This window comes from Triticum aestivum, chromosome 3B, assembly GCF_018294505.1.
Source record: "Triticum aestivum cultivar Chinese Spring chromosome 3B, IWGSC CS RefSeq v2.1, whole genome shotgun sequence".
In the NCBI taxonomy this organism is placed as follows: domain Eukaryota; kingdom Viridiplantae; phylum Streptophyta; class Magnoliopsida; order Poales; family Poaceae; genus Triticum; species Triticum aestivum.
This window is the reverse complement of record NC_057801.1, coordinates 688,858,772-688,872,512: the sequence shown is the minus strand read 5'-3', so window position 1 is coordinate 688,872,512 and position 13,741 is coordinate 688,858,772. Positions and strand designations below refer to the sequence as shown.

Below are 13,741 nucleotides of genomic sequence, written 5' to 3'. Positions count from 1 at the left end.
CCGTTAGCCACCTAACGGACTAATAGCGAAATTTTTGCCGTCTGCGTTCTTTACCATCCGCTGCTGATGGCAAAGGCCCCTTTGCCGCCAGCCACGAAAAGCAGACGACAACGTAGCTCTTTACCGGACCTTTCTTTGCCGTCCACTTTTGTCATCTGTGGCGGACGGCAAAGACCTTTGTCGTCCGCCATTCGTGCCTTTGCCGTCCGCCATGGCGGACGGCAAACTAGTTGATTCCTGTAGTGACACCCGATCATCATGTGGTGCTTCGAAACAATGAACTTTCACAACGGTGCACAGTTAGGGGGAACACTTTCTTGAAATTTTAATGAGGGATCATCTTATGTATGCTACCGTCGTTCTAAGCAAATAAGATGTAAACATGACAAACATCACATGCAAATCATAAAGTGACATGATATGGCCATCATCATCTTGCGCCTTTGATCTCCATCTTTGAGGTTTGGCATGATCACCTTCGTCACCGGCATGACACCATGATCTTCATCATCGTGTCTCCATGAAGTTGTCTCGCCAACTATTACTTCTACTACTATGGCTAACGGTTAGCAATAAAGTAAAGTAATTACATGGCATTGTTCAATGACACACAGGTCATACAATAAATTAAGACAACTCCTATGGCTCCTGCCGGTTGTCATACTCATCGACATGCAAGTTGTGATTCCTATTACAAGAATATGGTCAATCTCATACATCACATATCATTCATCACATTATTTTGGCCATATCACATCACATAGCATACCCTGCAAAAACAAGTTAGACGTCCTCTAATTGTTGTTTGCATGTTTTACGTGGCTACTATGGGTTTCTAGCAAGAACGTTTCTTACCTACGCAAAAGCCACAACGTGATATGCCAATTGCCATTTACCCTTCATAAGGACCCTTTTCATCGAATCTGATCCGACTAAAGTGGGAGAGACTGGCACCCACTAGCCACCTTATGCAACAAGTGCATGTCAGTCGGTGGAACCTGTCTCATGTAAGTGTACGTGTAAGGTCGGTCTGGGCCGCTTCATCCCACAATACCTTCAAAACAAGATAGGACTAGTAACGGTAAGCATATTTAACAAAATCAACGCCCACAACAACTTGTGTTCTACTCGTGCATAGAATCTACGCAATAGACCTAGCTCATGATGCCACTGTTGGGGAACGTAGCAATAATTCAAAATTTTCCTACATATCACGAAGATCAATCTAGGAGATTCTAGAAACAAGAGAGGGAGAGGATGTGCATCTTCATACCTTTGAAGATCGCTAAGCGGAAGTGTTACAAGAACGCGAATGATGGAGTCGTACTCGCGGTGATTCAAATCGCGGAAGATCCGATCTAGCACCGAACGGACGGCGCCTCCGCGTTCAACACACGTACAGCCCGGGGATGTCTCCTCCTTCTTGATCCAGCAAGGGGAGAGGATAAGTTGAGGGAGAACTCCGACAGCACGACAACTTGGTGGTGGTGGAGCTCGTGGTATTCCTGCAGGGCTTCGCCAAGCACTACGGAGGAGGAGCAAGAGTTGGAGGAGGGAGGGGCAGTGCCAATGGAAGGGTGCTGCAGCACTCCCACCCCCTCACTATATATAGGGGGAAGGGAGGAGGAGGAGGCGCCCTAGGGTTCCCTAGGGGAGGGGCGACGGCCATAGGGGAAACCCTAGATGGGTTTGGGCGCCCCCACGCCCAGGAAACTTGACCCCAAGCCGGGAGGGGCGGCTGCCCTAGGGGTGGCGCCCCCACCTCTCCAGGTTACGTGAGATGGGGTGAGAGGGGTGCTCAGCCCCTTAGTGGGCTGATGTTCCCCCTCCCCTTGGCCCATAAGGCCCCCCAACGCTTGCCGGGGCCTCCGAAACCCCTTTCGGACACGCTGGTCATCACCTGGTACCCCCAGAACAATTCCGGACTCCAATACCCTTCGTCCAATATACCGATCTTCACCTCCGGACCATTCCGGAGCTCCTCGTCACGTCCGAGATCTCATCCGGGACTCCGTACAACCTTTAGTAACCACATACTATTTCCCATAACAACTCTAGCATCACCGAACCTTAAGTGTGTAGACCCTATGGGTTCGGGAATCATGCAGACATGACCGAGACGTTCTCCGGTCAATAACCAACAGCGGGATCTGGATACCCATGTTGGCTCCCACATGTTCCACGATGATCTCATCGGATGAACCACGATGTCAGGGATTCAATCAATCCCGTATACAATTCCCTTTGTCAACCGGTATGTTACTTGCCCGAGATTCGATCGTCGATATCCCAATACCTCGTTCAATCTCGTTACCGGCAAGTCACTTTACTCGTTCCGTAATGCATGATCCCGTGAATAACTACTTAGTCACATTGAGCTCATTATGATGATGCATTACCGAGTGGGCCCAGAGATACCTCTCCGTCATAAGGAGTGACAAATCCCAGTCTTGATTCGTGCCAACCCAACAAACACTTTTGGAGATACCTGTAGTGCACCTTTATAGTCACTCAGTTACGTTGTGACGTTTGGTACACCCAAAGCACTCCTACGGTATCAGGGAGTTACACAATCTCATGGTCTAAGGAAATGATACTTGACATTAGAAAAGCTTTAGCAAATGAACTACACGATCTTGTGCTATGCTTAGGATTGGGTCTTGTCCAGCACATCATTCTCATAATGATGTGATCCCGTTATCAATGACATCCAATGTCCATGGTCAGGAAACCATGACCATCTGTTGATCAATGAGCTAGTCAACTAGAGGCTCACTAGGGACATGTTGTGGTCTATGTATTCACACATGTATTGTGCTTTCCGATCAATACAATTATAGCATGAACAATAGACAATTGTCATGAACAAGGAAATACAATAATAACCATTTTATTATTTCCTCTAGGGCATATTTCCAACAGGAAACCACCATAGTCTCCGTTGAAAACCAACTATGAGCGCATTACTGAAAAGACATATCTCGAAGCTAACCGGTCGGGAAGTACTGTCAGTGATCAAAGGTTAAAAGAACGAGCAGCTGGGAAAAAAATTGCCCAGCTTGGCGAACAAGCAAATCAATCGTGCCCCCCCACTCAATGTGTCTAGCGACATCATCGCTAATGCTCCGGGGACGGTGCCCGGTTATAACAATCTTGGAGATTACCTGCCTGATGATGTACATTTTGATTTCTTGGAGGTGGACGAACACAGATACGAGTACGGGAAGCCTCTCGTCAAAGATGAAAAATCTCTAACAACAATGATGCGAAGATTTCATAATTGGTACATGAAAACCTGCAGAGAGTCTGGGGGGACGGATACTTTGTATCTGAGAATTAAAGAGGAGCACGACCTCGTTGGAACTGATCTGTTCCATTTGAGGAGTTCTTCGAGTTCTTCAATCAAAAGTCCCTCGATAAATTAACGGTTTTTTGCTACTGTCTGTAAGTACTATTTCTGTCATTAAGTCTCTATATATAGCTCGGCTCTTTCATTGCATGTATTTATAATTAATTATCCTCACCATATTATGCAGATTGAAGATCGTCGAGTGCAAAAAACAAGAAATGTATGATATTGGATTCATTAACACAAATATCATAGATGAATTTCAGATTAAAAAGAAGGCCGCAGAGGCCGAGGCCAACTTGCTACAATCGTTGATCAAAAATCAAAACAAAGATTTAATACTCTTTCCTTACAATTTCAAGTGAGTGTTACTGTCGTGTGCATATTCGGTTTCCCTTATTACTCGAGCGAGGTTATAGTAATGTAATTGATGAGTTATGCATGCGTGCGCAGCTTCCACTATGTTCTTCTGGAGATTAAGCTTGAGCGGGGACTAGTAACCGTCTTAGACTCGAGATGAAAAGATCCCGAAACCTATGCGGACGTGACTAAATTGCTCAACAAGTAAGTTCAATTGATCATTATCGCACCATATCAGCAACTTTTTGTTCATTTTCTGATATCTCAAGTAATAATAATTATTTTCTTTGTCTTGTAGGGTTTGGAAACAGTTCACCACAGAAGCTCCGGGACTACCGAAGGAGCTGCGATATACATACCCGAAAGTAAGTACTACTAGCTAGCTAGTTCCTCGCATTTCCCATTGATTCTACAGCTATACTTTCATCAATGCCATTTATAATGCTTCATTATCAGTTTGATTGACCTCTATTTCTCGTAAAGTGCTCGTGACAGGAAGAAGAGAATAATTTATGTGGGTACTACGTGTGCGAGTTCATCTACAATGCGACTTTGAAAAATACGCGGGGCTACTCAAAAAGACAATATGAAGTGCGTAAGCAATAATATTCACAATTTCATTTTATTACATCATCATTTCTGTTGAGTTTCGTTCATATATGTATTAACCCCCTTCTTCAAATTAGACGTGGCAGATGTGGAATGAACTCCTACCACAAGATCGCATAAAAGCAATTCAAGAGGAATTGGCGGGATTCTTTCTTGACCACGTCATCAATAAAGCCGGAGAATACCATGTCGAAGTTGATTTCAAATGCTAGGGGATTGTAAGAGATCTTACATATTGTATATGTATGTAGTCAGTAGCGTCGGATAGATAATACGAAAACTTGTTGTTCGACCAATTTCTTGGAGAAGGAGAGGTCGATCGATCACTTCTCTCGGTATGCATGACGAACTTCTGTACTTAATGGTTTCCTTCATTTTCTTACTAGCTAGTGTGTCGAGGACCTCTCTATGTACAGTACGTAGCGTCGACCAAGCACGGACATAAGAGAGGACACTTCTCTTTATTAATTAGCTAGCTAACCCAATATATGAAACACCTAAATTAACCCCCCAAAACCCCCAACCCCCCTCCCCTTTAAAAAAAACCAAGCCTGAAATGCTGACGCGTGGATGCTTTTTGGTCCCGGTTGGTGCAACCAACCGGGACCAAAGGCCCTCTTGCCTGGGCTCGGCGCACCGGCCACGTGAAGGCCCATCTGTCCCGATTTATGCAAGAACCGGGACTAAAGGTTTAGGGCATTAGTACCGACACTTTAGTCCCGGTTCAAAAACTGGGACAAATAACCCTCACGAACCGGGACTACAGGTCCTTTTTTCTACTAGTGCTTGCATGCTTTCAGTCATAATGACACTAGCTACTTCCTCCACTTAATTTTCTTGCATGCATGTAGCATATTAATTATCCCAGTAAATGAAAAGAAAAGCAAGCTTGCATTAAGTTTTATCTTAATACCTGTAACCTGAGTTTGTGGCCTTGTATATAAAAATAAAGGGAGTACATCCTTTTTTATCCATTTTGATGACAAGTATTTTGGGACGGAGGAAGTACCGGAGAACAACAAAGAGGCTGCTGCCTAGGCTGCGGCCTGCCCGAGGTTGCGCGCGTGCATGCACTGCATGCACCTACGCGTAGCGGCATGCAACCGGCGGCCCCGCGCACGTCGCGTCCCGTCAGACCATTCACCGGGCGTACGGCCGTGATCGCACAGGGTATGATCCGCCTCGCTCGAATAGTTGCGCGCCAGCCAGCACAGTGTTTCCGGAAACGAACGGACGGACGGACCGAGGGGAATACGGAGGGATGGAACAAGACGGTAGTGGACTGCTGGTCCGCGTCAAGGACCCGCTCGAGGCCGAGGGTACGTGCCGAGCTACTCCTGGTTACTGCAGAATGTCGTCGCTGATGGAGTGGGGTATTGGCGTATTGCTATGCCTATGCTGCCAACAATGGCCGATGATGCGAGGTGAACTGTGGAACGCGCAGGTCAATGTGTCGTTGAACAGTGCTCGTCATTTAAGAATTTGCTCGGGCGCTTTCACAGCGTTGTTACTGTGCCTTTTTGGTAGGGGTATTAAATTGGCCTATTAGCTCAGCTGGTTAGATCGTGGTGGCCAAGGTCGCAGGTTGGAGACCTGCATGGGCCATCCATAATTTCGTTTTGTTTTCTCTGAACGGAATTTCACGTGATATTAAAATCAAATAATTTAGTTCAATATCTTTAATAATATCGCCCATTAGCTCAGTTGGTTAGAGCGTGGTGCTAATAACGCCAAGGTCGCAGGTTCGAGACCTGCATGGCCCATTATTTTTCATATTTCGTTTCGTTTTCTCTCAACGGAATTTCACGTGGTTAAAGGAAAATAGTAACGGAAAATAGTAACGCGTGAAAGTCAAATAATTTAGTTCAACTATCCTTAACAAAGTGGCCCATTAGCTCAGTTGGTTAGAGCGTGGTGCTAATAACGCCAAGGTCGCAGGTTCGAGACATGCATGGGCCACTTATTTTTGTTTGGAAAAAGTCAATTTTAAACCCTAAACCGGGCCACTTAACTTTTTTTGAAAAAAGTCAATTTTGAACCCTAAACCCGTAAAGGTTAGACAAAACATTCGCTGCGAGGGCTACATTGGTAGCCTGAGCTCATCGCTCCGCTCATGACAAAACACTTCGCGCCTTTATTTTATCAGTTCTTCAGTTCGTTTTGATTTTTTATCCTTTTCTGTTCTTTTTTCAATGCGTGTTTATTTTTCAAATTTCGTGAACCTTTTTCTAACTTAATATGATATAAAAAATTCAGTGAACTTTTTTTCAAATTTGATGAACTTTTCCTAAATTCCATGAACTTTTTTTTCCAAATCAATGAACTTTCTTTTTAAGTTGATACTTTTTTTCTAAATTCGATGAACTTTTTTCAAATTTGGTGAACTTTTTTTCCAAATCTATGAACTTTTTTAGATTTGATGATTTTTTTTCAAATTCAATGAACTTTTTTCGTAATTGGTGAACTTTTTTCCAAAATTGATGGAATTTACTTAAATTTTGTGAACTTTTCCCAATTTTTGAAGTTTTTTTAATTCTTGGACGAAACGACCGAGCCAAGAAAATAATCGTGACGAGCTATCTAACTTCGACCTAGTGAATAGCTTAGTTTTGGGCTTAATGGGCCGGCCGAGCTCGCAGTGCCTGTGAGCGCCAGCGGGCGAACTGGCGCCTGCAGCGCCAATTAGGAGTTCCCTATGAAAATGCTGATGTGGCATGGATTTGTCTGGTTGCTGGGCCAAGGAGTCCTGTGCACTGGCCCAGCCCATGTTGCAATTTTTTTGCCTGTTAAAAATGTCTTTTTTAGTATATCACTTTTTTTCCTGTTATTACACTGCTATAAAAAAGGTCACGCACAGGCACAGGTCTTCGGACTGGGCCAGCCCATGTGGCTGGCCAATGGAACCGCAGCTCACGTCAAACGAGACCCGTCGGGAAGCGTGGTACGCAAGCAATCCGGCGGACGCTTTTGAGCACCCGAAACCCCACGCGTCCGGGAGGGGCCCCGTCTGGACGCCCGGCGGCTATGGGCTGCCCTAGGTCGGTTCGCCCATCTACTTTTTACCCTAGTTTATATCTCTTCCTTGTTCTTTCTCTCTCGTTCTTTGTTCTTTCTTCGTATTGAAGGGCAGCGATCCTCGAGGCTCTAGGGGCGGGCGAACCGACCTAGGGCAGCCCATAGCCGCCGCGCGCCCAGACGGGGTCCCTCCCAGGCGCGTGGGGTTTCGGGTGCTCAAAAGCGCCCGCCGAATTGCTTGCGTACCGCGCTTCCGGACGGGTTTCCTTCGACATGATCTGCGGTGCATCACCCTCGCCGTTGGACATACACGGTGACGTGTGCGAACACCTTTTTTGTCTATCACACAGACGGGTCTCCTTCGACGCAAAAGGTAAAAGGCGGTTAAAAATATTATTGCGCTTCCCAGGGTTCGAAACCAACACCTAATGCATGGGGAGAAGCAGAGATGGCAGTGGGTAACCATTACCCACGTACCCTGCGGGTAAAAACCCTTTGAGAGTAAGGGTATAAGACAAAACGTCACCCATGGGTATATAAATAGGCAAATCTCAAACCCATCGGGTAGAGTGGGTATGGGTATGGGTCACATAACCCATACCCGTGTACCCATGTACCCTCATAAATGAATATTGACAGATTATCTCTACACTTTGTCGTGAGTTTGTCAACTTAAAATGCATAACTATGTGCTACTATTTTATGACTATATGTTGATGTTTTGATGTGTTGTTGTTTACAAGAAAGTGTTTGATTTTTATAGGATGTGTTGTTGTTTATAAGTATGTATTGATATTATTATGTGTTGTTGTTTAGATATTATAATTATATGTTGTTGTTTATAATTATGTTATGCTCAAATTAATGTTATTCAAACATGGGTATTTTTACCCGCGGGTACCCTTTTACCCTCTCGGGTGACGGGTATGGGAAAATTTTTTACCCACTAGCGGGTATGGTTACGGGTATGGATAAGATCAAATGGGACGGGTAAGGGTATGGTGTGGCTCTACCCGTACCCAAACCCTGCGGGTGCCATCCCCGGAGAAGTGCTGCTAGCCAGTTGACCTACAGAGCTACCTTGTTCATAATGCAGCGCAATGTTTTAAAAATCAACTCGGAGGGAGATCCGAACGTTTTTTAAAACATTGAACGCAAAACATTATTTTGAGAAAAAGCATGAATGTTCTATGAAACTCCGAACACTTTTAGAGATTGTGAGTAAAATTTGGCAAACCGAAACATTTCGAAAAAATCAAACAATTTTTTGGAAACAACAAAAAAAATTAAACTGCCCCAAAAAATTGAAAATGCAAACATTTTTGAATAAAGGGAACTTTTTGAAAATAAATTGAAAATATGAATATTTCTAAAATTTGCAAACAATATTGAAACTCCAGAACAAACTTTGAAACATGGTCATTTTTAAAATTTTGGAACTCCAGAACTAACTTGAAAACAAGAACTTTTAAAAAAATTATGAACAAATTATGAAACATGATGTTTTTCAAACTTCCGAACAAAATTTGAAAACAAATATTTTTTGAAGGCGAACATCTATTCCCATATGCAATTTTTTTTAAATGTTAAACATTTTTGAATTTTAAACAAAATAAAAAACATGATCATTTTTAGAACTTATGAACAGTTTTCTTAATTTTTTTAACAAATTTCAAATTCTGGAAAATAAAACAGAAACACAAAAAGAGAAGTAAAAGGAATTAAAAAGGAAATAGAAAAATGAACAAATAAACTGGAAAAAAACCTAAATCGGGTCGGCCCAGCGGGGTACAGGATGTGCGCTGTGCGAAATGCCACCAATCCCGTCCATCCTTTGCCATGTCAACAATCCCGGTTTGCCAAACGATGCCAGGGTTCGATTTAGACCAAGATTGGATAGTTCAGGGTGCAATCGACCGAGATTTCGACTTGAGGGTTCGTTTCGTCCAACCTCTACGAGTTTAGGGTTTAAAATGGACTTCTTTCATATTTTTTTTGGAAGACGAAATCTCAAATGCTATATTCTCAAGAGAAAAAACGTCTATTTAAACTAAGTGGGGCATGCTACACGCGTCTGCCGGATAATCTTTCTAAAAGATCAGCCGGATCGCGAGCAGTCAGATTTGCAGCATCAAGCGAGCTGAGCGTGCCTCCACCATTGCAACACATGTCTTGTTACAGAATTTTTGCAACAACTGTTTTGTTGCTTTTTTTTGCTACTGAGGTCTAGTTGCAGAAAATTTTCACAACAGAGATTTTATTGCAAAATATAAACCAGTCGTAGACCATTACAACACCGCACATGTTTCAGAAGTATAGCCGCTGTTGTAGAAGTGCGAGCCATCACTTTATGCGTATCATGCAAGGGAGGTGGCGGACGCAGCCGCTGCCATACAACAAGTGATGGTAAGCTTTTCCCTAAGTTTCTTCCGTTTGTTTACCAATTTGCTTTTCAAGACCACTTTTATTTTACCAACATGTTGCACTGTCAAAATCATTTTTCCTGTGTAACAAGAAAAATCTTACTAGTACGAGCAAACTTCCCCTCAAAAACATTTCGGAGACCACTTATTTTACTTTTATTTATCAACATGTTGCACAGTCAAAGTCATTTTCCCCGTGCATAACAAGAAAACTCTTGCTCGCAAAAAAGACAAGAAATATCTCACTAATATGAGCAAACTTCCCCTCAATACAAATACACCAAGGTGTCTAGGGGCAATCTTCTGCTACCTTCCAAGTGGTCCAATGGCGCACCGGCGATTTTTTTTTTGAGGAATTGGCAGATTGAGCTGCCCATACATTAAGAACGAGAGGAAAGGTGCTACAAAGGTTGCATTACAGACCAGGTTTTAAGGTGACCTTCACCATGAAAGTGAAAAATTACATCAATCTGGTTCCGGTTCTGGGTTGTTCTCAACATCCGAGAGCCAATGAGTGGATAGGGTAGGCTGTAGAATGTCCTGTTTGATAAGTTGTAGAATAGCAGACTCTTGTAGAGACTTGTGATCGAAGACCCGGCGATTCCTCTCCTTCCATATGTTCCATGCTGTATAGATGGCTGCACTTTTCGCCTTCTTGCCTAGACTGGATGCGAAATTATTCCACCAAGCAGCGATTGAGGTAGCTTGCTGGGCCGCAGCGAATAGGGATGGGGTGCCCAGCTCAGTAGCCACAAGGAACCAAACGGCTCGGGCAAAGGGGCACTGGAAGATCAGGTGAAGAGGTGTCTCATTGTGCTGGTCGCAGAGGTTGCATTTTTCAGAGTGCGGAATTCCCCTTGCTTCCAGATTGTTCTCATTGTTAACCGTCGACAAAAAGACATTAAGCAGTCCTAAAAAAGAGACCGTTGAAGTTGTTGCTACCGAAAGATCCACATAATCAAGATTCTAATCTTCACATGAGCTCACATGCCTACCGTTGACACCGCATGTCACACCAACATGACGGAGAGAACCAGACTGCAAAGGGAAGCCGCCGCTACCGCCACGAGACAAACTACATGCAATCCCTAAGAGCGGGCGGTTTTAGCTGCGGTAGAACAGACCCGTCAAACTTAAACTGTAAAACCAAATATTCGCTTATATTCTTTCTCCACGTCTTCTTCTTCCTCTCGTCCGTGTCCATGGTCATCTAGCTTGCTCCCGCGAAACCGACGGATAGCGCACGAAGCGGCAAAAACAAAGCCGCAGGCGACCGAATACGAACCGCACGAAGCGGCCAATCCAGGAGCTAGCTAGCTCCTCCATCGCCGCAGCAAGAGACGCGGACGGGGCGGACGACCGGGGCGGCCGGCCGGCGGTTAGGGGACTGGGGCGGCACGGACGGGCTGCCGGCGTCCAGGGACGGGTGGGGCGACGTCCGGGGTGGCGCAGACGGCGGATGTGGACGGCAGACGCGGAAGTTTCCGTGGCGGTTGGGCTCCCGCCAACTGCTTTTTCCGATATAGGGCACCGTAGAAGCGGACGCGAAAACTATGTTTTTGCGGATTAGGAGGAGTTTTTTTACTGCACCCATTAAAAAATTACAGGTCGAAGGTGTATAAAGGGTCTGTTCTGGCTACTTTTTCCGCCCGAAACTGAAAACTGACGGTTATTTTACAGTTTCGTGGGATATATGGGGTCTGCTAGAGATGCTCTAAGGGCATCTTCAAGGTGGACCCGTAAACCTTCGACGTTTGCTTGAACTACGTCGGTATTTCCCCAAAAAGGAAGAGATGATGCAGCACAACAACAGTATGTATTTCCCTCAGTGATGAGAATAAGGTTATCGAATCAGTTGGAGAACCAAGCAAAACTACGTAAACGGTACCTGCACACAAAGAACAAATACTTTCAACCCGATGTGTTAAAGGGATTGTCAATCCCTTTCAGGTGACGGTGCCAGAAATTGGCGAGTTCACGGGAGATTAATTGTAGTAGATTGGATAAATTGATCACGAATAAAATAAAGTGCAACAAAGAATATTGGGTTTTTGGATTAATAGATCTGAAAATAAAAACAAATAAAAATAGATCTCGAAGGCAAATATGATTAAGAAGAGACCCGGGGGCCATAGATTTCACTAGTGGCTTCTCTCGAAAAAAATAACATGCGGTGGGTAAACAAATTACTGTTGGGAAATTGATAGAAATTAAAATAATCATGACGATATCCAGACAATGATCATTATATAAGCATCATGTTCAAGATTAGTAGACCGACTCCTGCGTACATCTACTACTATTACTCCACACATCAACTGCTATCCAGCATGCATCTAGTGTATTAAGTTCGTGAAGAAATAGAGTAATGCAATAAGAACGATGACATGATGTAGACAAGATCTATTTATGTAGAAATAGACCCCATCTTGTTATCCTTAATAGCAACGATCAATACGTGTCGGTTCCCCTTCTGTCACTGGGATCAAGCACCATAAGATCAAACCTATCATAAAGCACATCTTACCATGGCAAGAAAAAATCGATCTAGTTGGCCTAACTAAACCAAAGATTTGAAGAAGAAATATGAGGCTATAAGTAATCATGCATATAAAAGATCAAAATACTCAAATAACTTTCATGGATAAAAACATAGATCTGATTATAAACTCAAAGTTCATCGGATCCCAACAAACACACCGCAAAAAGAGTTACATCAAATAGATCTCCAAGAGACCATTGTATTGAGAATCAAGAAAGAGAGAGGAAGCCACCTAGCTACTAACTACGGACCCGTAGGTCTACAATGAACTACTCACGCATCAGCGGAGAGGCGCCAATGTGGATGATGAACTCCTCCGTGATGGTGTTTAGATTGGATCTGGTGGTTCTGGAACTTGCGGCAACTGGAACTAATTTTCATCGACCCCCCCCCCTAGGGTTTCTGTAATATTGGGGTATTTATAGAGCAAAGAGACGGTGTGGGAGGCCACTGAGGTGGGCACAACCCGCCAGGGCGCCTAGGCCTCCAGGCGCGCCCTGGTGTCTTGTGCTCACCTCGGCCCCCCTCTTCGGTACTTCTTTGACCCACTGGATGCCTTTTGGTCCAAAAAAATCCACAAGAAGTTTCGCTGCGTTTGGACTCCGTTTGATATTGATTTCCTGCGATGTAAAAAACAAGCAGAAAACAAAAACTGGCACTCGGCAGTATGTCAATAGGTTAGTCCCAAAAAGTGATATAAATTTGCAATAAAATGATTGTAAAACATACAAGAATGATAATATAATAACATGGAACAATAAAAAATTATAGATACGTTGGAGATGTATCAGCATCCCTAAGCTTAATTCCTGCTCCTCGAGTAGGTAAATGATAAAAATATAATTTTTGATGTGGAATGTTGCCTAACATGTTCATCACATATTATTTTCTTTGTAGCATGGACATTTGGACTTTCATATGGTTCAAAGCAATAGTCTAGTTTTGACATGAGGACTTTAATACTCAAGCATATCAACAAGTAACCATGTCTTTCAAAATATCAACACTAAAGCAAGTTATCCCTAGCCCATTATGCTCAATCATTGATCCATTCATGAAACACACTCGCATATTAGCTACACCCAATGCTCAAGTACGATCTTATTTGCCCCTTAGTTGGTGCTCTATAAGAGAAGATGGAGACTCAAGTAAAATAAAAAAATGCATAAAGTAAATAAAAAGGCCCTTCGCGGAGGAAAGTAGGGATTTGTAGAGGTGCCATAGCTCAAAGTAAAAAAGATAGAGATAAAACATGTTGGGTGGCATGCTTTTCCTGTCAACGAAAACGATCGAGTAGTTCCCAACACTTTCCATGCTAAAGTTTATTCCTTTTTACACCATACTTTCACTTTCCATGGCTAACCGTATCCACGGGTGCCTTCCATACCAACACTTTCCAAGAAATTTATTATTTGACAACATAAAGTAAATTCATTTTTCATT

The 13,741-nt window shown here is 43.6% G+C and overlaps 2 non-coding genes across 2 annotated transcripts; both read left to right on the top strand.

The window, feature by feature from the left end:
• Positions 1–6,007: 6,007 nt before the first annotated feature.
• On the top strand, positions 6,008–6,081 carry TRNAI-AAU (transfer RNA isoleucine (anticodon AAU)). Its single transcript has one exon. It is a non-coding gene; the product is annotated as a tRNA-Ile (tRNA).
• Positions 6,082–6,203: 122 nt separating this feature from the next.
• Positions 6,204–6,277, top strand: TRNAI-AAU (transfer RNA isoleucine (anticodon AAU)). The gene has a single exon. It is a non-coding gene; the product is annotated as a tRNA-Ile (tRNA).
• The last annotated feature ends 7,464 nt before the right edge of the window (positions 6,278–13,741 follow it).